At 40.0% G+C, this 27,945-nt stretch overlaps 1 long non-coding RNA gene across 1 annotated transcript in view; it reads right to left on the reverse strand.

The window, feature by feature from the left end:
• Positions 1-19,227, reverse strand: part of LOC128834565 (uncharacterized) — a 29,887-nt gene extending 10,660 nt beyond the window's left edge. Inside the window, exon 1 of the long non-coding RNA XR_008444450.1 lies at positions 19,059-19,227. This is a non-coding gene — a long non-coding RNA (uncharacterized LOC128834565). The remainder of the gene's footprint in view (positions 1-19,058) is intronic.
• Between the last annotated feature and the right edge of the window lie 8,718 nt (positions 19,228-27,945).

A 27,945-nucleotide genomic window follows, 5' to 3' on the forward strand; every position in this document is an offset into this window, starting at 1 on the left:
GGTCTGTCTCATAGTGTAATAATACTAGACATTGCCTTTGTGGTTTGCACAACTCTTTCAAGGTTCTATTTCCTCAGTCACTGTCAAATTTCATGGTATCAGCCATCACCAAGACCTTACCAAGCACACAGTCTGACCTCAGATTGTACCCCACCATTCATAGCAGTAGTTTTGACATCTTACTGGCATATGAGTGTCTGCTATTTATCAGGTGTACAAACATTTAGTGGTTAGTGAAAAGTTTAAAGTTGATTTTTTTTCATATGCCCTGACAGCAATATAAGAAGGCATAGCATTAGTATATATCCTGGAATGGTATGCAATGGATTTCAGCTGACCATCATCATAATACTCTCTTTACTGGCATAGAAGTACTGGGGCTTTGGAGAGGAGTTTGTTCTTTCTGTTGTCTGCCTATTTTTGTGCCTTCCTTCCACACCAGGAGCTTTCACTTTTCAGACTGTAGTATTTCTGGCAGGATTGTTATATATTTGCTTAGATGCTGAATGAAACCTACAATTTTTTTCTAATTCTGGAATGGATTTAGAAACCTGTACTTCCTAATGTCTTACTTTCTCAAATCCAGGCATGGGGCTTATCTGTTTATAATGTGTACAAGTAGTCTATCCACCTCTGACACAGCAGGCACTTCTCTTAATATTGAACTTTATCTGCAGACTTGATTACTGGAATAATGGATCGTTATGTTCCTCTGAGTGGACACTATTTTTATTGTTTATTTTATTTTTACCTTCATGTGCCAGCAATGCCACTCTGCCATGTACATTGGCCAAACCAGACAGTCCTTATGTAAAAGAATAAATGGACACAAATCGGACATCAGGAATGGTAACATACAAAAGCCAGTAGGTGAACACTTCAATCTCCCTGGACATTCTATAACAGATTTAAAAGTAACTATCCTTGAACAAAAAAACTTCAGAAACAGACTTCAAAGAGAAACAGCAGAACTAAAATTCATTTACAAATTTAACACCAATAATCTGGGCTTGAATAGGGACTGGGAGTGGCTGGCTCATTACAAAAGCAGCTTTGCCTCTCCTGGAATTGACACCTCCTCATCTATTATTGGGAGTGGACTACATCCACCCTGATCGAATTGGCCCTGTCAACACTGGTTCTCCACTTGCAAACTAACTCCCTGCTCTCCATGTGTCAGTATATAATGCCTGCATCTGTAACTTTCACTCCATGCATCTGAAGAAGTGAGGTTTTTTACCCACAAAAGCTTATGCCCAAATAAATCTATTAGTCTTTAAGGTGCCACCGGACTCCTTGTTGTTTTTGTGGATACAGACTAACACGGCTACCCCCGATACTATTTTTATTATTTATCAAGAGCTGATATTGTGATCAATGCTGCACAAGACAGTCACTGCCCCACACAGGCTACCATTTAGAAGACAGACACAGAACAACAAGATGCACTGGGAGATCCAGAGGAAGGAGTCACCTTAGATATATTTTCCCCCTCTTCATCTGGTAATTATTCATTCATTACTTCTATGGACATTGAGGAGGGATTTGAATCAAGAGAGAATGGAGGCCAGATGTTAAAATGTCATTCAAGTGTGTGTCTATCCTTTGAATTTTCTGCACTATGATCATCATTTTCCTCTGGAAAATTTTGTTTATCTAGTATTCCTTCAATTCAACTAGAATTTAAATTCCTCTGAATGTACGCCAAAGGTTTTTGGCATCTTAATTAGAAATCAATGTAGTAACTTGGTTCCCTCGAACATCAGTATACTTTTCTTTTTAGTTTTTCAATGATATAAAGCATTACTAATACTGGCTGCTAAAATAATGGTAGAGCTGAAGTGGCAAAGGAAAAAAGTAGGACAGTAATCCTGAGATACATCTTCAGTGCAGATTTTGCTCAAGGAATCTACACTTGAGTTAACGCCTCTTGAATTAGCCTAGCTTGAGTGAGTGTAGCCACACTGTACACTAACACTTGAGCTGCACAGAGAGATGGGATGTGGATACTCTGTGGCACTAATCCACACTGCATTACTAGCTTAAGTATCAGCAGCATTCCCCCTTCTCTCTCACATCAAACATAAGCTATTTGCATTCACTTTCAAGGCCCTTCATGGCCAATTTCCACCCATTTCTGTTGGGCTGTCAGTCCTCGCCTCCAGTCAGCCCATGATGCCAGCCTCCATTGCCCACTTGTAAAATTTTCAAACAAGCACCTTTGTCCCCTCTCCTAGGCTTCCCCATGTGCTTGGGAGGCTCTCCCTGTAAACAACTGCAACTTGTTCATTATCTTCCTGCAAACCTCCCCTCAAAACTCTCCTTTGCCTTGATGCCTGCAAAAAAATAACAAACAAGCTATCATGCTGACCCATATTATATCAGCGTTTTCCCTGTATTCCCCCATCTGGCTGGCTGTATCCATCTGATGTCACTTGTCTTATGCTTGACTTGTAAGCTCGTTGGGGCAGGAATTGTCTTTTTACTCTGCGTTTGTACAGCACCTCACACAATGGGGTCCTGGTCCATGACTGGGCCTCACAGGCATTGTGGTAATACACATAATAAATAAGAATAACCCATGCACCCTGATGGGACAGATAGGTGGTGCATTAAACTTGAGCTAGAGAATTTTGTGTATGCACAGGAGTTGGGTTGGGGCAACATTGAGTAATACCTTAAGCTAACACTGCAGTGAAGACAAGCCCCAATTTATCTGGTTTTATTCCAAGGTTACCCTTTGGGATCATGAAGCTTGGGGCCACAGGCCACAGTTTACATCTGGGGACCTTGAAATTCTCATTTACGTTTTCAGGTTTCATTGTTTAAAAAAAAAAAAGTCTCAAGCCCTTTCCTTGGGTGGCTACACTTTCTATGGGAATAAGCGCATCAAATGTAGACCAATCTCTATGGGTATGTGTGTTCTGCAACCAGTAGGTACGATTGCAGCACATACAGATCTCCCCAAGCTGGCTTTGATCTATCTTGAGTAACAATAGCAGTGAAACTGTGGCAGCTTTGGTGGCTAGCCCCACCCGCCCAGGAACCTAGATACATGCTCAAGCAGCCCCTATCTGTGCTACCACAGCTTTACTACTATCGTTACTCAAGCTAGCAATGCTCAAGCTAGATCAAAGTTAGCTCGGGTATATTTACACGTGCAGCAATCACCCAATTGCAGTATAGACATAGCCTAAGCAGCTTGTCACTGATTTTTCTCTAAAGGTCACTGGTTGTTCAGAGCTGCCATTGCACTCCCTCACCCCACCCCAGGACTGGCGTTGGGATCAACAAAAAGCAGGTCTAAAAGTCTCTCTGTTTTCGGGAGAACCTCAGCTAAGTTTGTGAAGTATTTAGGGGTGAAGAGTTCCACCTAATTTTGGACTCTTAATATACCACCACTACATGTTTTTGTTTTTGTTTGGTGGGCTCTGAATATTTGTATTTATATTTTTGCTGAAGTAATTGTGGTATGGTATTGCGACTACTGATCTAGTCTTCGTGTATTTGATAGGGTGGCAATGAAAAGCTCACATCACACATGCAAACAAATTACACCCGTGAAAATTATTTTTGTATTGCTGAGCCAGGAGACAACATTGTTTAAATGGTTGTGTCCTGGCTTGGCTCAAAGAAATCCTGAAATGGATTTACAGCCAGCCTTTTTCACCAGCTAATAGCAGTGTGAGAAGCCTGGGGAAAGGATGAAGATTAATTAAATATTAGAAAGGGGGGTGGGGAATAAAATTTTGATTTATCAATGCTATTTTTCATGTTTTCTGGCTGAAGCAGAATTCATGGAATATGTAATCGGGTTGACAAATATATCATGAAGCAGAGGTTAAATAAACAACCTCTGGTGAAAACCATCTAGACTAACTTAACATAAGAAAATGTTGCATGAAGCAGAAAATTTTATGACAGTTTGGTATACGGGGTATTCATTCTCTTTCAGTAAGAGGACATTTATTACCCACTAACTGTGTCTTGGTGCTCAAGCAAGACAGATGATGTGGTGACAGATATTCAAGATTGTGAACTAATATTCAGTCTTTTATAGAGAACAAGGCAAGGCGGCAGAAAGCGGCGTCTCTTTATTATTTGCTAACAACTTGCTGGTTTTATTACTCTCTAGGAATGGAGTTGTGCAGTTGTTGCTGAAGTGTCAGAATGGGGGAGGGGACGCTAGAGACTTTACCCCCTACCTTGAATATTTATTTCATTCCTGACATGGCTCAAATCCACGAGAATGCCAAAGCAATTTTTCCTGCCTTTACTATTATCCCAAGATATATGTAGACTTTTCAAAGACCTATTCAGTGACCATATCATTCTATCTCAGTTCAATGCAGGACAAGAAGTGTGTTGTACTTATTTGAAATGTTGGTATTTGTGAGAGGTTACCTTATATTTTAATAGAATGTAGTCATCGTAAAGGCACCAACTCCTCCTAGACTATTAGGAGCCGAAGAATGTGTCCATACAATATGTCACTCTACAAGGATGTGCAATAAAGTGACAGAGAGGAACTAGATGATACAAGATATTAATTACCTCTATACAGACAGGAAAAGAGAATATGACTTTATAGAATACTGGCCTGAATTTTGTACATTTACATGGAAAAGCTCAGTTAGAGGAATGATTCATGTCTCAAATGAGTCTTGTTTTGGATACATATATGTTTTTTTGCAGACAGGTGCTTACATAGGAGTCTGAGCCATTGAAGTCAATGAGAGTCTATCCAAGGACTTCAATGGGCATTGGATACGTTTCCTAATCATTCTCTTTATGCATAGACCCTATCCACATTTTAACTACCAGCAAAACTGCATAGTCTGTGGATGCTCCAGAAACCTTCCAAGCGTCACAACAATCAAGGCTGGTCTATTTAACCCCCTTGGGATTTCACCTTATATGACAGCTTAATGTATTGGTTGTGACATTCAGGGTCTAGAAAATATCAGAGGTACGTGTTCAGTGAATGCTGCCCTGGCTGACTGATAGATCAGAAGAGAAGATACTTAAAGGGGCTTATAACAGAAAGATGACATCTCCTTTGCTAATAGTTCTGTTATGATGGCTTCATTGGGTGGAAGATTTCTTCCCCAAGTCACTGGAAATTTAAAGAGGAGAGAAGGAAGGGTCAGATAAGCCCCTCTGATATGAGAGTGGATGGAAGATGCCCACTACCGTGATCAGGTGATTGGGGGATTTGAGCAACTCCCAACAAGAAGCTGGGGAGGGAAGAGATCACATAAATTCAAAACCATTGTTATTATGGATACTGAAGAACACCTGTTAAGACTCATCCCCACTATAAGCACTTCACTCAGACAATATGCCCATATAAGGATGAGGATGTACTGAGAACTGGAAGAAATTATGTAAACAAGCAGACACATGCTCTGTGGAAGCAGCATAACTTTTCAGAGGACCGGGGCCAATTGTTACCACACTTCATTTCTTTAACTGATGAAAGCAACATTAACAGCAAATGTTTACAGCTGCCTCACACACGTAGCATTCAGAAAAACAAAAATAGCCCACTTAATGTAAGGGAATACAGACGGGGCTTAAACAAGTAGGTGAACAAACTGAACAACGTTTTAGCACCATTGCAGCAATGAGTGAGATTGGAACAAGAGCACAAGGCATGAGGAGGAGGAAAAGGGTACAAGTAGCCTTCATCCTACCTTTTGTATGGGTCAGACATAGTTTTGGTCCTTGCACACAATAAGTGCAAAGGGCAACACCAGTCCTTCTACATTAGCCTCTGCATGGCCAGTGAGAAGAGCATGTGCACCACTTGCATAAGGTTCTAACAAGGGCTTCTCTGCACCTTGCTCCCTGAAAATCCCCATAGGAATTGTGCCTCCCGGTGCCACAACTTTTCCAGCAGATCCCCTCTGCACGGGAGACCACCTAGAGTGAACAGTGTTCCCAAAACACAGCTGCTAGGCATTGTGTTGCCAAGCAGGAGGTACCCCAGGATCCTCTCATTCCTTAGGCTGCCAGAGACCACAGTAAGCAGAATGGTGATCATATTCTTCTCCAGAAGGTGCTGATATTTGAGCTGGGGAAGGGAAATTCATCCATTTAGTACACTTCTACAAAAGCTTGTGGTTTACTGACTGGCCTGTAGTAGGAATCCTAAATCAAGTTTCCACCCCTCGTTGTGGCAAGTGAGGAATCTATTCTGCCAACTCATGTCCTTAAAGAAATTTGAAGTTGGCGGGAAGACATACATTGCACAGAGAAAGGATTGCATGCAGTGTGTGTGTGTGTGGGTATCATAGCTTGGCACTGGTGTGATTCCTCTCCTGGGAAGTGCACTATGTGGTGGCCTCTCTCAAGCTGTACAGAAGTCTATGTATAAGAAAGAAGAACAGGAGTACTTGTGGCACCTTAGAGACTAACAAATTTATTAGAGCATAAGCTTTCGTGGACTACAGCCCACTTCTTCGGATGCATATAGAATGGAACATATATTGAGGAGATATATATACACACATACAGAGAGCATAAACAGGTGGGAGTTGTCTTACCAACTCTGAGAGGCCAATTAATTAAGAGAAAAAAAACTTTTGAAGTGATAATCAAGCTAGCCCAGTACTGTCTGTACTGGGCTAGCTTGATTATCACTTCAAAAGTGTTTTTTCTCTTAATTAATTGGCCTCTCAGAGTTGGTAAGACAACTCCCACCTGTTTATGCTCTCTGTATGTGTGTATATATATCTCCTCAATATATGTTCCATTCTATATGCATCCGAAGAAGTGGGCTGTAGTCCACGAAAGCTTATGCTCTAATAAATTTGTTAGTCTCTAAGGTGCCACAAGTACTCCTGTTCTTCTTTTTGCGGATACAGACTAACACGGCTGTTACTCTGAAACCTATGTATAAGAAAGGTGGTGTATAAGAAGGAGCAGAATCATATGCAGCAATTTCAGAGCTTCATGGTTAGTTTCGATGTCAGTTAAAGAGAAAAGCAAGCGTAGCAGACAGTATTTTAGCAAACTGCAATCAGAGGTGGCCCCAAACCCATACTCTGGATCCCATCACCACAAACTTTGGAGCACTTGAAATCTGGAACTGGATCTGAATTTTTGCCCTCACAGAAAATGCACAGCAGCAGCTCCTGGCCCACAGGGCTGGGCCTCGTTCCCTGCTCTGGGCATTGCAACCAGGGAGGGAACAATCATCTATAGCAGCACCTTCAGCCCATGCCCCATAACCCTAATACAGCCTGGGTGAGGAGGGGAGTGTGACGGATTAGATCACAGAAACCCTCTTGGGAGCTGCCACCTGAGGTGCCAAGACTACTTCTGCCCCTGCTTTCCCTGCCAGCTCGGGATCCCAGCACCCCGTCTTGCTGAGCCAGACACGCCTGTCTGCTCCAACACAGACCCAGGGTCTGAATTACTTGCCCCACAGCAGCAGACTTAACTGAAAGCAGCTTACAGAAGTATGCTTGTCTTTAACACTCAGATGCCCAACTCCCAATGGGGTCTAAAACCCAAATAAATCCGTTATACCCTGTATAAGCTTTATACATAAACTCATAAATTGTTCGCCCTCTATAACACTGCCCTCCAGGTATTAATTCATACTCTGAGTTAATTAATAAGTAAAAAGTGATTTTATTAAATACAGAAAGTAGGATTTAAGTGGTTCCAAGTAGTAACAGACAGAACAAAGTGAATTACCAAGCAAACTAAAATAAAACACGCAAATCTAAGCCTAATACAGTAATACAACTGAATACAGACAAGATCTCACCCTGAGAGATGTTTCAATACGTTTCTTTCACAGACTGGATCCCTTCCTAGTCTGGGCACAATCCTTTCCCCTGGTACAGCCCTTATTCCAGCTCAGGTGGTAGCTATGGGATTCTTCATGATGGCTCCTCTCTTTGTTCTGTTCCACTCATTTATATATCTTCTGCATAAGGCGGGAATCCTTTGTCCCTCTCTGGGTTCCCACCCCCTGCTTCTCAATGGAAAGACACCAGGTTAAAGATGGATTCCAGTTCAGGTGACATGATCACATGTCATTGTAAGACTTCATTACCCACTTGCCAGCACACAGGTATACAGAAAGACTTACAGGTAAAACAGAGCCATCTGCAGTCAATTGTCCTGGTTAATGGGAGTCATCAAGATTCCAAACCACCATTAATGGCCCACACTTTGCATAATTACAATAGGCCCTCAGAGTTATATTTCATATTTCTAGTTTCAGATACAAGAGTGGTACATTTATACAAATAGGATGATCACACTCAGTAGATTATAAGCTTTGTAATGATACCTTACAAGAGACCTTTTGCATGAAGTATATTCCAGTTACATTAGCATATTTTCATAAAATCATATAGAGTGCAACATCACAGGGAGACCCTCTGGAGACCGGGAGAGGACTGGAGAGTGAGCCCAGCTGGAGAGCAAGCTCACCCTGCACTCACCCTGCAGTGAGGAACTGAGCCACCCCTCATGGGCCAGGAGCTGCTGCTGTGGGATGAGTAGGGACAGGTTTACTCTCCATCCCTACCCCCAGACTGGGATTAGGGGTGCAGTGCTTGGGGGTGCTGTTGCCATGCCCCCTCGGCAGAGCAAGGAGAACAAGGTAACAGAAGGGGAGGAGTGCACCCACATAATTGGGAGGCTCCATACACCACTGTTTTGGGCCCATCTCTAATTTAAATTTAATAAATCATTAATTAAACCCATTTTGGAATCTCCAGTGGAAAAAGTGAACACTGACATTAAGAAGAAATGTATTCCTCTCCATCATAACCTCTTTATCTACAATACCCTAGTGGTAGCATTGGGATCCCTGGCTAACGGAGAGAAATTCTCAAGATAAAGCCCAGGATTTGGATGACTCTCTCCTCTGACTGTTGTCCCATCACATACTGTATCATCCTTACTTCTAAGTTCACCAGCCGTGAGGAAAACAGCTCTTTACATCACTTCCAGCAGTGCAGACAAGGAAAAGCAATCTTGTAGTTATGGTACACAGTGAGCTCAATTGTGTCTTTCAAGCCCAGCCCCACTTTGAGGGCAGGGAAGATCTCCACCATCCAAGTGGGAGTTCCAGGAAGAATTCTTCCTCAGAAGCATGAGTTCCACCGTGCACAAATGAAGTGTTTTTTACTCTCTCATAATACAAGAACTAGGGGTCACCAAATGAAATTAATAATCAGCAGGTTTAAAACAAACAAAAGGAAGCATTTCTTCACACAACCCACAGTCAACCTGTGGAACTCTTTACCAGAGGATGTTGTGAAGGCCAAGACTATAACAGGATTCAAAAAACAACTAGATAAATTGACGGAGGATAGGTCCATCAATGGCTATTAGCCAGGATGGGCAGGGTTGGTGCCCCTAGCCTCTGTTTGCCAGAAGCTGGGAATGGGCGGCAGGGAATGGGTCATTTGATGATTACCTGTTCTGTTCATTCCCTCTGGAGCACCTGGCATTGGCCACTGTTGGAAGACAGGATACTGGGCTAGATGGACCTTTGGTCTGACCCAGTATGGCCGTTCTTATGTTCCTCCCCCACTGCCACAACCATATCCTGTCGGTTGGTGAAGTTTATCTAATGACCACAGCAGAGCTAGCCAGGGCCCCAGTTCCTCCTTGCTCTTTTTGAATCACAGGGCTCCTGGAGGGGCCAGTATCTGTGTTCTGGAAAGGGCAGAGGATGCACTTGTGACTAGAGGGATAAGGGTAGAGGGTTTTGTGTCATCACCTCCCTTACAGCCCTTGGGAAGCATAGAACAGCAGTGCACAGGATGGCTCTCCCAAACTGAAATTCTTAATGGCAGTGAGAGCATGTGACCGTTCCACAGTGCTTACCCATTAGAGAATAATGCCACATTATTGCACACGTAAGTCGTATCTTACACCTTTTTGATTACACAAGGTGAAGGGTAGATTGATCCTTCTGCCAGAAGTTTGAATCTACTCCCTCATAGAAGGAGGCTTATCTCAGCCAACTACTGATTTTTTTTTCACCTGTGTGTCTTCCCACAAGCAGGCCCTCTAGAGACCTTGCCAGCCAGCTCCACCTCCTTGAGAGACTTCAAGAGCATGGAGGAGATGATTAGCCCAGGGACTTTTACATGTGACTTGAATTTACTGTGCTTTTGTCCCCACCCCACTAATGACAATGTGTCTACATAGGAACTTGGGGGAAAATTAGAAACTGAGACAACCTAGTGACTTTGGAATTGTGCTTGACACTGAGACATCTCCTAGAGTAGACTATAGCAGAGGGCCTACAGCAGACCTGGGCATAAGAACAGAGGAATTGGTATACTGGATAGAGTGGCCCATCTAGATCAGTATCCTGCTGTCATGCTGTCTGTGCCTACCTCAGTACAGACTGTCAAAAAGAGAGCAGACACCCCAAACTGGTGGTATGTTCTATAATTAAATTTCACCAACCCAGTAACAAGTAACAAAGACACATTGTAACTCCTGTCTATGTTGGCACCCCAGCAAGCTGGACTTAGTGATCAATGGTTACTTACATCATGGATTCTCAACCTTTTGCTTTCTGAGCCCCCCTGCCCAACATGCTATTAAAAACTCCACGCTCACCTGTGCCACAATAACTGGTTTTCTGCATATAAAAGCCAGGGCCAGTGTTAGGGGGTAGCAAGCAGGGCAATTGCCTGGGGCCCCATGGGCCCATGCAAAGCTACATTGCTCAGGCTTCAGCTTCAGCCCTAGGTGGTGGGGCTCAGGGCCCTGGGCTTCAACACTGTGTGGTGGGACTTCAGCTTTCTGCCCTGGGCCCCAGCGAATGTAACGCTGGCCCTGCTTGATGGACCCCCTGAAACCTGTTGGTGGCCCCTCAGGGGGCCCCAGACCCCTGGTTGAGAACCACTGACTTACACCAAAAAAATCAAACTACTCACATTGCTTCCCGTCCCAAGAGACCAGTCACTTACCCCAGATCAATTGATACCCTAGATCTTACACCACAGATACTGCCTATAGCCAACCCTGTAATAAATTACCTATGTTCTATTAACTAGGAAAAAGAAATAGAGTCCTTCACAGGTTAAAGCAAGCAAACATATACACACAAATGACTTGCAATCTAAATCCTCAGAGCAAGAGAGTTGAAGCGGTCTGGCAATTAAAAGTATTTTTCGGAGCGGACCCAGAAGTAATCCCTGGAGAGCTCTGCCTTAATTTAACGTCTCTGGCCCCATGAGAGTTCAAACAGTAAAGAGATGAAAAATATTCATGTCAACTATTTCTATTTCCCTCTTCCAGCATTCAAACTGATGGGTCGAGGCCTTCTGCATGCTTTTCTCCACAGGTGGATGGGACAATTAATAAAGCTTCTGTTTTATAATGGCCCACTTAATTTTTAATAGTCTTCCTGTATGGGTGGGGGTAGGGGCGATTCCTATGCCTGGGTTCACAAGCTCAGAGCAAACTTTTTCAAAGTTATAAACAAAAAACTTACATATTTCCTTATAGCCTGGAATACAAGTGCAATTAATGCAGGCAGCAACTTACAAGCATTTCATAGAGTCTAAACTCTAAATACATTCTTATGACTAATACCTATTTTGAACAAAACTAACATACAGATGAGCTGGTTTGGTTTCCAGCTATGAGTTTGTCAGTTCTTAGCTAATGCCTATGGCCTTGGCCAGAGCTGGCACTTAGTTTACCAGCATCACACCTGTCTCTGATTACAGGTTGAGAACCTCTGAAATAACAAATGCTATAGAAAAGGCAAGTCAGCACACCTGCTGACCCTCTTGTAAGGCAAGACTAAAGGAATTTTTCATGAAATATAAAGGGAATACATTAAAAATATGAAAGGGTTTTTTTTAATTTAATACAGTGCATAAATTACCTGTGGGATTTATTGCCCTGAAATATCACTGAGACCAAGATCTTGGTAGAAGTCTAATGGTTATATAAATGTATATAGAGAATGAGAACATCTACACTTACATTTAATTTAAGTAAAATAAATCCTCATCCATCAAGGCACAAAGCTGCCACTAACTGACAGACATCAGGACAAAGCTGGCTTTATGAGCAGGTTATTCCATAATTGTCCATTGCATGGTTTCTTGAACCTTCATCTAAACCATCTGACACTGGCCTGTGTAGGAAACAGAATACCAAACTAGTTGGATCACTGGTCTAATCCAGCATGGCAGATCATATGTTCTCAATACTTTTAAGGCCAGTGTTTCCACAATTGGTTGAAGGTTCATGATCAGTCCAAAGGCATCCGTTAGTTTGGCTACAAAAACTAACGAAGAGTCTCAGAACAGCCCTGCAATCAGTTGTAGCCAAAGTTCAATGAATTGCAATGATTTACAGTTGATCCAACTCCAAAGAACATTAAAACAGACATTTGAGCTGGAAAAAGCCTATTTGTTCATCCTGTCTGCCCCTCTGCCCCCTGGTGTAAATTCTCAGTGTTATGTTTTTGAAATGTCTCAGCCGTTTTGGATTATAATAATTCAGTAATAATCAGACTACTAAGGAGGAGTCTTTATCTTTTTACTACATATTCCATTCTGAAAGCTTTTTTTATTTTTAAAGAGAAATACAAACATGCACTTATGAAGGCATTTTTTGCAGTCACTTTTGCTATGCTACATCTTTAACCACTTTGCTGTCCCACTTTTTTCTGTGGCCGAAGGATGCATTCTGACAAACAAACAGTGGTAAATGTTCCTCTGAGAAATTCTTCCGCCAATCCTGAATTGCAAAGGGTTGGTCCCCGTCACAGTTGAAAAAGCCACACACACACAGACTAAAACAAAGAAAGTAAAAGCATATGGACGGCTTGGGCCTGCTGTTCCATTCTGAAAGATCTAAATAACTGATATGTTTCTTGTGAAGGAACAGAATGTTTTGACACCTGTGCCAGCCGAGTACCAGTCCAAGACGTTTCATAATCATACCTATTTATGGAATCAGAATCAGATGCCAAGTCAGGTGGGAAAATAAGAGTTGGAGGTTAAGTCATAAATACTGCCGGGGAGGGGAAAGTAATGCTGTTGTCAAGTTGTGAGTGGGGCATGTGAGGAGTGGGAGAAGGAAATTTGGGAGGGAGATTAGATCCCACAAATAGCCAGAGGAGTCAGCAGGGAGATGGCTGTGGTGGAAGAAAAATGGAAGGTTTGCTAAAAGCCAGGGGTAAAGGAAATAAACTGTACACCAGAAAAACAGCTAGTGTAGTCACAGCTTTTCAAAGCTGCACCAGCAGTAAGTGAAAACCATCAGCGTTAACCTCCACAAGCATAGATGGGTGCCACAAGAGCGAATGCAAAAGAAAACACCAACCTGGCCTGTAGGAAAATGATGAGGTATCCTATCTGCTTTCTGGATTTCATGTGAATGTTGTTCAAAGGTGAGAGAAGGGAAGCACCTGGACACCTGGCTGACTTAAGTCTTGGAATCTCATTTACTAGGGAAAGAGTCGCTGGAGAGAGGGAAACCAACAGAGTAATAAATGACTAGTAAATGAAAGGCTGAAACAGGAGAGGAAGAGCCTAGAAATAGGGATGCATTCAAACACAGCCTTTCACCTCATGTATTGTCCATAAGACTCTTCCAGATTCCTCTGAGTCCTGCCTGTTCAGTCTTCCTTCGACATCTTTGCCAATCTATGTTTCCTAACTTCCATTCCCTTTCTTGACATCCTGGCCAAATCCAGGCACTTTCTATCTTTCACTGCTCCCTTCCCTACATGACATACTAGTGCATTATTTTCACAGCCTCGAGGTGCCAGTTCTGTGCTGTGCATTAAAATTACATCAAAGATTGTATGGATCAACAGAAGCTAGATTTTTTTATTGGGTTTTGCACATAGTTCCTCAGTAAATATCTTATAAAAAAGAACCATCTGATATTGTAATCATGGTGGGTATTTGACTGATTCTAGCCAACTTTTTTTTCCCATTGGTGACATATCCCAGTCTTACGCTGCACTTCCCTGAGATAGATGGAGTATACAGGAAGTGAGGGGGACACAAAAAGCAAGAAACAGAAATGCTACATTTGGGAGTGACCCCTTCACATTGTCTTTTTCACAGAGATCCTCAGTGAGGTCCCTGAGATGGCTAACATTTAAACCAAAGCCCCCTGAATTCAAACATATTTCATAAAATGTATTTCCAGTACTGCTGAGGTTCAGACATTTAATCATATACTGTACATATAGCAGCTGATAATATAATAGATAGCATATAGTATCATTTCATGTGTTTAAGTGACCTGAGTGTGGAAAATGGAGGGGGGAAGCCTTACATTTAAGAGTGAAAATTAAACAGAAAAAACCCCAATGTGAGTCACATCACAGTGTTTATGATTAACATTAGATATTGTGGGGGAACTGTAGCCTGTAGATATAATGCAGGAAAAAAAGGGGATGGGGGGGATGCGAGGGGAGATAGGTTGGAAAGTTGTGCAAGTGGCTGCAAATGGAACAAAGAGCCAGGAAGGAGGAGCCCTTTAAAAGAAGACATAATAAAAAATGATTATTGCAGCTGATTGAAAATTTTCGGATAATTTGTTTGTTACAATTGCTCATTTTCTGACATTTTCCTAAATGAAAAAAAAATTAATAAGAAAATTTGAGGAAATTTTCACTTAAAAAAAGAAAGAAAGAACTTGTGGGTTTCTTTTCTTAATTTTCTTTCTATTTTCCAGCTTTTGCCACACTTTTGACAACTGCCCACTTGCTCACATTATTGTTGATGTTCCCAAGCTGGAAACGTTTGGGAAGCAAAAAGTGTGGGAAATTAGGAAAAAACTACTCACAAATTTTGGAATTTCTCTCAGGAAAACCAGCATTTCTCAATGGGAAAATTGCAAAGATTTTTTTCTGTGAAAACTATTAATGGGAAAATCCAGTTTTCTGGCTAGCTCTACCGGTTACATTTTGTCTAAACCCATCACAGTTTGTGGCAAAGGAAAGATCTAACATGATTGTATTTTTTTACAGCTCTGATGCTACAATGAATACCATGAAGACTGACTGAGGAATCCCATTATATGGAGCTCATTGTAGGATCGGGTCTCACTTCGTCTCAATCCCAAACCTCTGCTAAGAAAAGCTACACTTAGATCCCCTGACTCTCCTTTAAAAAAAATCATCTTGTTTACCCACTTTACTTTATTGGCCCTACTTAGTAACATATCAGTTTTAAATTTGGACCCCAAAATGCCAGAAGAGAAAGAGACCATTTGAAATGTTACTGTGTTTGTTTAACATTCCGGAATGAATACATGTTATGTGGACAAAGGCTATGTTTTACAAGTTTTCACATCACATTCCGAAATAAGTGTTTTCTTTATAATCTATGTATCTTTATATAGGCTGTAGGCCAGATTAAGCAGTGTGGTGCAAATGCTGGGCATCGGGCTCTTGTTCACAAAGGAACACTTATTTCGCTACATTTTAGATAGCTATGTGTAAGGCTAAGCTCACTCTCTCTATATGTTTTCTATACATCACCCAATATAATGTGGTGCTGCGACATCCATCCTGTGTCTTTACCACACTTGTGTAAACTCATAGCAAGTAAAGGTGCCTACAGCAGCAGCCATGGAGCACAAGGCAACGTGTGGAGAAGAGCCTGAACCAATACTGATTAGAATTATGTTAGATATTTAGCAAAAACACGGTCAATTGCAAGTTTCTGATATTTCTTGGCTTATGACATATCTGATATGTCTATACCTCAAAATCCTCCCTTGTGGTGCTTCAGTATTTTAGCTCCCAATCCCGGACAGGTAGAAGAGGAAATATAGACCTGTGGTTAGGGTTCTAGTTGATTACCTGGAAGTCCCAAGCTCAACATCCTCTCTACCACAGGCATCCTGCATGATCTTAGATACATTGCTTAATCTCCCGGTGCCTCAGTTCCCGGTCTGTAAAATAGCGATACTAGCGCTTCCCTGCCTCACACAGATGTGTGGTTGTCAGGAGCTCATACCCTAAGTAATGGAAGCACATCAATACCCGAGGCAGACAGATATGAACGGGGGTTGGCGTGGGAGGGATACAATTAATGGAACTTCTTCACACCTGAAACAAGTTTGGCTCAAGTTTGGATTAACCAGTTCTCCTGCCCATAACTATGTAGGAAAGGATGCTATAGAAAGGGAAGCATAGTCCAGTGGTTGGAACTCAGGACTAAAAGAGTTCTGTCACAAACTTCCTAAAAGACCTCAGAAAAACAACCTAACATCTTTGTGCCTCAATTTCCCCATCTCTCTCAGGTGTTGCAATCCTTAATTTATGTTTTTAAAATCCTTTAAGATCTCAGATAAAAGATATTATTTGAAGGGCCAAGTCTTTTATTTCAGGAAAGTCCATTCCCTCTTAAGAACTATAGATCATAGAAAAAATATTTACTTTGTTCCATTCCAGAGAGGTAACTACTCTGTCAGGCCAGAGTCTCATTCCTGTAAATTGTGTGTAGTGTGAACACAGTACTTCTCAAAGTTTGGTTAAATAAGAATTAGATTACTACTTTTTATCTTCGGTACATTTTCTTCTTCATTTGGGACCAAGTTCTGCTTCTACTGAAGTCAGTGGGAGATTTGTTGTTGACTTCAATAGAAGCAGGATTTGGTCTTTGCTGAATAAATTGTATTTTTATTATTCTTATATGAAAAATCCTATAGAATTCAATAGGGATGAAATATTTTTCTCTATTAATGTTATAAGTTTTCCAGGGTAATTTCTAGAGAATGAGATCTTTTCTAGAGAATGTTCCTGAACTCTGTTAGAAAATAACCTTTTTATACAATTCTATTAAATTATTAAAGAATGGTTCAAAAACCCAGTGGAGAGAATTTCATTCTCTATTCATTTCTATAGCACTTTTCCAACAGAGTCTATACTAATTAATTCATACTCATTTTAGAAAGTGTTAGAGAGAGTACAGCATTCTGCATTCTCACAGAATCACTCTCAGAATTATCACCTTTGTACAATCAGAACATCCAAAAACGATGTAAGGATCATTGGCTTAGAGCATCTGCCAATAAGATGGGACTTTGGAGAATGCATCCATACACCTAGGCAACTAACTAAGCAGACTCAGTCATTGATACCAAGGCCAGAAGGAACTATTGTGATCAATTAGGCTCAACTTCTTGAATCTCTCTGCTTTATAAAGTTCATCTCTGCTACTAACCAAAAATAAACAAAATGAGCTCTATGTAGGTCTCTCCACATTGAATTACATTATACAATGCCACTCATTTTCATAAATTATATCTTCATATACAATTATCCTGTTTTCTAGTTGATATATTTCATGGATTGCACATGATTTTTAAAAAGAGAAAACGAACTGAATAAAATTAATGTCCAAAATGTTCCTCTGCCAGCCAACATATTTATTTTTACATGTTAGACTTACACACACACAAGTCAGATTTCAAGACAGTTAAGGAATAGGCTATTGCTGACAAGTAGAATTGTAGCATTACATGGCACTCAAGCAGTCAAAAGCCAAGAAAAAAAGAAATATATTTAAGAATTAAATATAGACAAACTAGTTTGGAATAAAACTGGAATTCCCCTGAACTTTCGGCCATTACTAAGATTGAACCCAAAGAAAACAATTATGATTCTATTTATTACAGAAACCCCAACCAGAATTGGGCTCTACAGTGCTAGGAGCTGTACGTTCACATAATAAAAGATAATCACCTCCCCAAATAGCTTAAAGACTAAATATATAATTACAACATCTTGCTCATATGTAGCACTTTTCATCCATAGTTCTCAGAGCACTTTACAAAGGAGGCCAATATCATTATCCCTATTTTACAGATGGGAAACCAAGGCTCAGAGCAAGGATGTGACCTGCCAAAGGTCACCCAGCAGCCCACTGACTGAGCCACAAGTAGAACCCAAGTCTCCAGCTAGTGGTCTATCCTCTACGTCAAATGGCCTAGACAGACAATGGGTGGGAGAAAGTGTATTATATTATAGTCCCCAGGCGACTTCAGTGGGAACAGTTAGGGCAATACTGAGTGCTTTTTGAATATCTCACCTGTATAGTACACTGTGCAGATAGAGATATAGGCAAAAGTCTCACAGTTATGAGGGATGTAGTGCAAGGTATACTTCACTGCGGTGGTCCTATTTTATTTACTTCATAAAGACTGTACAATGCATGCATCAATTCAGTGCAAAGACTTAGAAAAGCAAATGTTAATTAATGGTCCTAACTGAAATTTGGAGAAAAAAACTCAAAAATGTAAATGGGCACAATCTCTACATCTTATATAAAGACTCATATATCAGTGTCATCTATTACAGTGAATAACTCTTAATTTATCCCAAGCACTGATTTTTTGTTATATGTATGTACAGGATGATATTGAAGTTAGGACTTGGGCCAATGATGAACACTATTATAAAGCAGGTCTACAATTGTGATACATTGAGAGAGAAGGAGGAGGAAAAAAGAAGGTCTTGATGAAAGCTGATCAGAGCAGATTAATTCATATTTGTACAGAGTTTTGAAAATTGCCAGATTAAGTTTAGCCAGGGTTCAAATTCAATGCTGAATGAGGGCTCAGTGAATGCTGAAATCTCACAACCTTTCGTCATGACAATTTCTCCATTTGGGGCTGAAATCTAGTGAGACCAGTTCTACCTAGAATGCTGAAAATGCTAGGAGAGCTGCTGTTCCCATAAGATTGGAGTCTCATTATCTAGGAGCCTGAAAATCAGCACTTCCACTTTTAGATCCAATTCAGAATTGAAATTGCAAGTCTGAATCAGGGAATTCATACCCCCATCCCTTCTTTGACTCTGGAAGATATGTGAATCTGCCATCTCTCAAAATATTATTTACCCATCTCTCAGCGATTCTGTGAGATTTAATTTTTGTAATGTGCTTTGAGATCCCTGTCTGAAAGGTTATACATAAGTCACTATAATTACAAAGAGTTTTTAAAACATAAATAATTATTACACTTAAATATAAATTTGCTACATTCACATTTACATAGGTGAGATGAAGGAAGCTTACCGAATGTGCATCCTAGCATGTATTTGCTCCATTCCATCCCTGTGAGGGTTAACTGTATGCACAGGAGTTCTGCTAAATGTCACGGTAGTTAGTATGTTCTAATCCTGATCCCCAACCTACTGTAGCTGCTGTAAAATATATAGTAATAATTTCCTGAGGCAGGGTAATGTACAAGGAATGTCAGACCAGACTCTGGGCATATTTGCCTTAGCTCTGTTTTATTAAAGTGAAACTTTTATTAAGGCATGTGGTGAATTGAGCAATCTGCATGATTCATGCAGTTATAAACCTATTGCTACACTCGCAATAAATCAATGATCCATTGTCATATGTTCACCGTAAAGTAGATTAAAAATAAGGAAAAAAATCAATGTGGAAATATTTAGGCCATATGAAAGTATTAAATGCATTCAAGGTGTATTAAATGAACCAAATTGTATTTCAGATCGATTTTTTTCAGTAAATGTATTTACTTGTATATAGGGTATTTATTTACTCCTGGCCTACATACAAGTCAATATAGTTAAATAATTTAAATGAAAGATTTCAAGGCTACTACATTGTTTCTGATGGGAACATACTGTTAATGATTCATATAGTAAACTATGGGCCCAGAGTCTGACTTAACCTGTACATATCCTAAAATCCATTGCTGTGGAGAAACATAAGAGGGAACTATTCCCCTCCTGATTGTGGCTCTCACAAACCCCACAAAGATGCTGATTTATAGCTCCTTGGATGCCAGAGCTGCAAAGAGACATTATGGGCTGGGGCTAGGAGCAATGGCTGTGGTGCCTACATTAATATCCAGACACCCCTATCTACTCTCAACCCTATTTATATTCTCATCTGCCGTGGTCAAAATGAATCTGTGCAAAGAATGGGTGGATTTTACCTAGATGATCAGAATACAATAGCCTAATAATACTGTTCATTTCTTTTCACAAAGGATTAGGGAAGGGGGGGTAGGGAAGAGGAAAGAATTTTGCTAGTTGCTGGCTGGATACAGAATATGTCTTGCACTGATTCAAAGCAATGGAGAGAACTGTGTAGCAATGTTTCATTGATAGCGATGCAAAATAAAGTAAGAAATAATCATCCAAAATGTAACACACAATTTTAAAATTGGCATGCAATAGATTTCATCCCTACAGCATGCAAAAGCAGAATAATGTGATTCAGCAATACAGGGTGGTAACAAATTAAATGTGGCTTCTCTTTTAGTCTGATTTATCCAGTTGATCAGTTATTTGCTTGACATTTGAAAATAATATCTATTTTAATTGCAGCCATATCCAGCAGAACCATTATGGTTTAGGCCCCATTCCCATTATTATCCTACCACTGACATTAACAAGGGTTTTGATATCCATTTATTCAAATGGAAATTTAAGAAGTTTTCTGTTAAATCATTTCACACTCCACCCCCCCAAAAAACCTAAATGAGATTCAGTTAACACAATACAACTTCATTTTCTCCATTGTTTTATGTGCAAATTGTCAGCTAAAATGCTATTAAGTTGTTTTGTAAGTTGACCTGATCCTGATCTGAGATACCTGCTCATCATCAAAGAATGGAATGATCTGTGTGTTCCGGAAGCTAGAAGCAGCCTACACACTAACTACAGTTCTCCAGAATCATAGCATACACCAAAATATGCCGGAGAAGTCTTTAGCCTCTTTACTGGATAATCCCCTCAAGGCAGAGTGGTTTGGAAGCAAAAGCAGGAGGTTTTAGCTCTCAACTCCACTTATTCATATCCTAGCCTCTTAAACAGCCATCGTAAGAACACATTTCTTGAGTGTAAGTTATTCCATACACACAACCTCCTTCGATGTGCGGTCAACAGGGAGCTGTCTGGCTGAATGTCATTTTGCCCATCTTTCAGCAAACACAGAAATCCAAATGCAAAATCCAGCACTCGGGGACATCATGTGGATTTGTGACTCTCTTTGGGGGACTCAGGGTCCATAAATCAATGAATGGATTACACTCAGCCATCTATGCAGTTTTCTCATCTGGTGGCTGCTAGAATAGGGATAATATTTTTCATTTATGAAGTAATGCAGGTACTCTCCAAACAAATTACTAATAGGAGCCTCTGACAGTCGGTTTTACTTAACTGTTGCAGACCACCATATGTGAAGGAGCCCAATCCTATGGAGATTGCTGATACAGAATGTAGCAAAGGGTTGCAGACAATTTTCTGGTATGTGACATGCCTGTCTCAGTGACGGCCCACTAATCCCAGCCACAAACATCCTACCAGTCCCTCTTGTCCACAACAGTCTTCAGACCCAAGAGCGTTCCCTAGCTACATACCATTCAAGCCTATAAGGATCTGAGCAAGAATAAAAATACTTGTAAGGCATTTGCCCTCCCATGGAGAGTTCAGCATCCACATTTCCAACCCAATACAGCCTAATCTCTTCTTGAGTTTGTTGAGCTGGAGCATGACTGGACTCTCTGGCCAGATCCTCCAAGCTATTTAGGTACTTAACTCCCATTGACTTCAAATAGGAACTAGGCACCTAAACACCTTTGAGGATCTGGGCCTCCATGACTTGACTATGGCCATAAGACAGGTCAGCGGCAGAACCAGGAGTAAAGCTCTGAAGGATTTCAAATCTGGGCTGCATCCCTAATCCATTCTTCTTTCCCAAGCCATACACCCAGCTCTGCGGTGCCCCTGATATCTATTACCCAGGGGCAGAGCTGTCTAACATATCCTTATATCTTAGGGCTGCTCCCAAGCCACTAGCCTCCTTACATTTCTAAATCCATATTTCCCATTTTTCAAGATACACATAATGAAGCTTGACCATGGAATTTGTCATCTAAATTATTTAAAGCTGAAAAGGGTAATCCCAAAATGCACAGCATTTTGGATATGTAGACAATACTGTAGATTTGTGTTCATCCAAAAACTCAATGCTGACAGACTTACGAGTATTTGGATGTTGTCTTTCTCCATCTCTTAAATAATCTTTTCAGAAGGAAATGAAAAATAGTTCCTTTTTCCCTAAATGCATTAGTTACTAGGGAGACAAGAATCTGAAACTGCACTGATACTCTAATCCTCTAGCCACTAGCATAGACACAGTAGTTACTTTATTAAAACTAATGATTGGCCTGAACCAAAACTCAGGATCACAATACCTCAAAGTTTATAAACTTCAGATAGACCCAAACACCTCAAACTTTGACTTGGAGTAAAATTTTGTAGGGTGCCCAAGTGATTTAGGAACCCAACTCCCATTGACTTTCAATAAGATTTAGACTCTCTAAGCATGTAAGTCACTTTTAAAAATGGGATTTAAGTGCTTAAGGTGCTTAGATGCTTTAAAAACTTTTACCTTGAGGCCTCTCTCTAATTAAACCCCTTACTGAGTTTTCATAGAAAGAAAGTAGAAGTAGTAAAATGCAACTGCTCCAACAATGTACAAGTTGTTCCCTCCTATGAATTATATGGGAATGATGCTAAAAAAAGTTTGCCTCCCTGGAATAACCTCTATGACAATCTACTAGATTTAATGGAATTTGAAGGGTTAAGAGGTATGAAACAAGAATAGACATAAATAACAGCAGCAATAAGATAGCATCTTTCTTCCTTATATGATTCCACTTGTATAGCACCATACAGTAATGCACTTATAGAGCACCTTTCCCACATAGATCTCAAAATGCTCTGCAAAGAGGACAAAAGTTTTCACAGATGGGGAATACTGAGGCACTGAAAAGTTTAGTATTTGCTCAAGGTCAGGCAATTAGTCAATGCTAGAGCTAGGAACAGAACCTTAGTCTCCTAGCTCCCAGTCCAAAGCCCTCTCTGTTGGACTGCAATTCCTCCTCTTATATTTGTATTGTATCTTATTTTATCCATTAAGTGTTTTATGAATTTGTTTGCTTTCAACATGGCAAATGCCAAATATAGAACTAGAGAACACTGAATTAAGGAAAAATAACTAGGAATGATGGCTACAGAGGGTGGAGGTTAAAAAACAGACACATGAAAAACTTGGCTGCATCAGTTCCCAAGGGTTTGAGCAATTTGTCCTCCAGTTTCTCTTTACAAGGGCTTGCACCCTCTTTGCCCAAACCACCAAGTTTTATCTGGTTTTGGGGCAAACCACTATATTGTACATGGCTTACACTTGAAAGACTAACTCACTTACAACTCAGCCCAGCTTAGTTCAAACAGAATTGTGAGCTGTGATGAACCTTTCAGCAAACTTGACATGAGGTTCAGGTTTGTAATGAAGCCCAAACCCAGGCAAGTTTTGCGTTTCATTACAAAAGTTTTGCACAGCTTTCCTAAAAACTCAAACTTGATTTCCTAAAAGCACCTGTTGTATGTATGCTGGGGAAGCACACTGGGAACTATACTTAATAAGAACTTAAGTAGGAGAGCTAATGTAGCTGTGTAAAAATCATTTTCAAAACTTTGGAGATTTTATGAAGAAACATCTTTAAAAAGCAAGATGGAAATTAAAGGTACAAGGGCCAACCTTTACTTGTGAGAGCTGTCCCACTGAAGCCCCTGGGACTGTTTGCATTAAGTGCTACCCAGTGAGAGTTAGAAGTGCAGAATCAGGGAAAGTGGGATCCAAAAATAATTCAGTGCTTCCTAACCTTCACAGAACAAAAGGAGTAACTTGTTTTTAGCAGATATGGTGGACATACTTTTTCTCCCCTTGACTTCAAAAGGAGCAGGAGCAGAGCCTTTTTCTGGCCTATTGTAGCATTGTTTCACTCTTCAGAGTTACTCTATTCCATCTCTATAACACAGACCAGTTTTCATTTATAAGCAAATGCAAGGAAATGCAGGCACAGCCAAAAGTATCCTTCATTCTTGTAGGAAACAGCTTCCAAAACATACAGACTTACAGAAATTCTCTTTATTTCCCACCTTGTGGCCCAGTGCTGCTGAGCATCTCCTGGAAGTGTTGAAAGCCCGGCAATCCCATTGAAGAGATCGGGAGTTTTGTTTAAGAAAAAGCAGCACTAAATCTTTCCATTCTCTGTACGGCATCGAGCACAATGAGGTCGGGATCCAGGTCCATGACTAGGGCTTCTAGGTTCTATGGTAATGCAACTAATAATTTAATTTAAGAGGGTTTCCAAACATATGGGAGAGTGATATGAAAGAAGTTACCAGCAAGGAACTAAAGTACGTAGAAGAGACTACTCACATGTTTAAAATTTGGCATATGCTTAAATAATTTGATGAATCGGGTCCAAAGGAGATAATAGGATGTGACCAAGAGAAAAGTTCTGGTGGAGTGTAGGAAATAGGAGAGGAGGTGTACGGCAAGGTCAAGGCAGAGGCAGAGTTTTGAACACACTTTGAAACCAGGTGAAAAAGCTTGAATTTAATGCAAAAGGAGAGGGTAGTCAGGTCTGAGATCCGAGTATGGGGAGACAGAGAGGCAGGGAAGGAAGTGGGTGTTAGCAGTGGCATTTTGGATGGAGGAAGAAAGAGGCCAGAAATCAGAAGGATCCAGCAATAGTTAAGAATGGAAATTACCAGAGAATGGTTAACATCATGCAGCTGCTTCCAATGTGCTAAACATACAAAAATGAACATTGATAAGTAAAGACGCTCAAGACTGGCCTGGACAGTTTTGTTTTGTTTGAAAGAAACAATTTTATGCATCTTCAACCAGCTGTGCTATGTTTTACGCTGCAGTCCAAATTGCAACCCATTGACTTTTGTATCTAAAGAACAGGCCATTTCACTGTCCCTTTTCTCAGAGGATCAGCACAGACATTTAGCACAACTGTTTCTGCAATTGTTTGACATTGAGAAATTTCACTATTTAATGACCCTCCAATGGATACATACACCTCTGAAATGGTATGGTGATGTAATTGTCTAAAGGCATTATATTGGACAATAATATACAATATGTAGGAATATTGGCTGGGTCAACACCTGCTAAACATTTTGGTTCTTCACCATCTGTAAATATTAATCCGGATGGGGTTTTTTAATTTTACATTTATTTTAAAAACACATTTTTTAAAAATTTTATTTAAGTAAGCATCTGACCAAGTCCACCAGCAAAGTGTCAGCATGCCATGAGGTTAAATCACACTATTTAACTATCTGTAAAAAAAATCATTGAGCATACACAACATTTGCACACCATCACTTGGGTCACATGTTATAGCCTTTTCTCTACCCTCGGTCTGTCTTGTCTATTTGGATTATAAACTGTTCAGGGCAGAGACTGTATTATTGTATGTTGTACATAGGCCCTTCATTTTTGGTTTTTATTTAATTTATTTTTTCCCAGGAATTTATCAGTGTTTATGACTACTACCACAAAAAAAGGTGAAAATCAGTGCAAAAAACTACTAATAATTTTTCTGGGTAAATATCGGGGTTTATTTTGGTGGATGGAAGGACGGGGGGGGGGAAATATTCAGTCGATTAATGCTTTGATAAAGGGAATTCAATGTGGCTGGCTGTAGAACTAAAAAGGAACTCAAAACACAATGCCACTTCTGAATTTAAGAAAACAATATAGCTCTAATCCCCAAGTAAAACTTTTCATTTGAATAAACAGTTTATTGTTGTAGACTTAGAACTATTAGCCTATAAATATTTACATTTAATAATTGGGCCACACCATTTGCAGTGCATACACTCAACTTCATGCTTTTCTCATGTTTTTGTTTTTTTAAAACTTTTGAATACTTCCTTGTGTTCTGAAACATATTCTGATACAGATTTTTGTTTTCTTCCCATATCAATGTGTCAAATCTTTAAACAATTTCTACTAACAGCTTGAAATGTGTACGTGGTGAGCCTGAGATTCATCAGTACGTTCAGTTGTGCATGCACTTCAAAACTTGCATGTGTGCCTGTTTGTTTATTGGATGTATCTTCTCGACTAATACATAGCCTTACTTCAACAGGCAGCTTTGCATATACGCACAAAGTAATGTATTATTGTAATACATATATCTCATGCAATGTATTGTATTTTCCTAATAAAATGCGTTATTTTTTATATACTTGAATGATACAAAAATAGGGTGAAAATCGGAAAAACAAAAAATATTTTTTAAAAACCCGGGATTTTTTTGGTAAAAATCAGTTTAAACTGAAAACGAAGGGGCTTAATTGTACAGTATCTATCACAATTGGGACCCTTTCTCAGGTGGACCCTAGGCACTACTTTATTCCAAACGATAAATAAAAATAAGTAGTAGAAGCAGACAGAGAGCTGGGTGGAAATCCACCTCCATTCATTGGTAGTATAAGTTACTGCAGTCCAAATGGCTATCAGTCATCACATTTGTAAATTAAATAAGTAGCCTACACATATTATGCAAAAATACTAGAAATGTTTTTACAGTAGCAGAAGTGGCTATTGATTTTCCACATCAGACCCAAAATATTGGAAATTTCTTACATGGGAAATATGAATTACCCTATGGGCCAAAATGTTCTGGGCCCAATTTTGTGCTGATATATACATTATGCAACTCCACTGGGCCTCAGAAAAAAATTTGGCCCCATACACACATAGCTGCTGTAATTTTACAGAAGTTGGACTTTATTACATTGATTTAAGTCTCCCCAGATTATGAGACTGTCAACTGCCAAAAGTGTCATGAATTAAATCATTCATTGATTTAGGCCAGGGTACATTAGGGCTTTGAGGCAAGACCCACTGAATTAGTGTAACCAACTTCTTTAGATTTGAAGTGTGGTCTGTGTGATGAAAAGTCAGAGTTGTACATGCTAAGATATAGTACTCTGTTTACTTTTCACCACTTTTGCGGAAAGGTGGCATTAGTAGAGACATGGGCTTTTTCACTTAAGATCTTGTGACTCCCCTTTCCTTTGTGCGCAGGTTAATTAGCTATGGAGGAGGGTGAGGAGGAGGAGGAGACAAGAAACACCGGTTTCCATCTGTTCTGCAGCTGCCACAGCTGAGGTTGAGATTGCTGGAGTTTTTTCCAATGTCATGCTAAACAGTAGGTGTGCTGGTTGGGAAGCACTATGTGGCTACTAGAATGAGCCCCCTTGCTCTCTTAAAAATGCTTTAGAAGAAGCCTGAGATGTCTGTTCGGCTCTAGAAACGTCTATTCATTCTCTTCTGTATATTAGGCATATCCATTTTAACCATTTAGTTTAATGTCTTATTAAATAGTTCTAGTTATTCAGCTATTCTTGTAGAGCGGCAGCCTTAGCAGGCATTTCAGAGTTTACAGAAATGTTCTTCTTTGTGCTCAGAGGAAATTTGACAATTTCCAAACCACTTTTTCAAGACAAAGTTATAAAGTGGTACAAATAAAGCCTTATAATGGAAGCTGGTGGACAGCATAATTGTGTAGAGACTATTACTTCTTAATAATCAGTTTGTAAAACAATCAGCATCTTTCAGAATAAAATGTGAGTTTTTGTTACTAATTATGCTAGACACACACACACACACACACACACACAAACACGTATTGTAACAGTGGTTGAGTGCAGAAACATTATTTGTCATAACAAATAAGCTCATGCTTCCTATTAAGAAGGTCAGATCTATGCTTTAACTTTGAAACTAGACAATTTTTAAAATTAAACTGTCGTAAATGTTTTCACTTTCTATTATTTCTATAATGGGAGGGGGAAATAATCTGCTTCTTAGAATTCAATTATTTCCTAACACCAATGCTGGGATTGAAGTCAGTTCTGAGTGTTGGCCAAGCAGAATCTTTTCTCCATATTGCCTACGGAAGACAGATAAACAGAGAAGTACATTGTGGCCAGTGGTTTGTTCAACAGGCCAGTTGAAGCAGGAAAAAATTCTGTACATCCCAGAGGAGTTTAAAACATCACCCTGGCATAATTGTATTGTGAAAAGGAATCTATAAATGTAA

Source organism: Malaclemys terrapin, chromosome 3 (assembly GCF_027887155.1).
Source record: "Malaclemys terrapin pileata isolate rMalTer1 chromosome 3, rMalTer1.hap1, whole genome shotgun sequence".
NCBI classification, from domain to species: domain Eukaryota; kingdom Metazoa; phylum Chordata; order Testudines; family Emydidae; genus Malaclemys; species Malaclemys terrapin.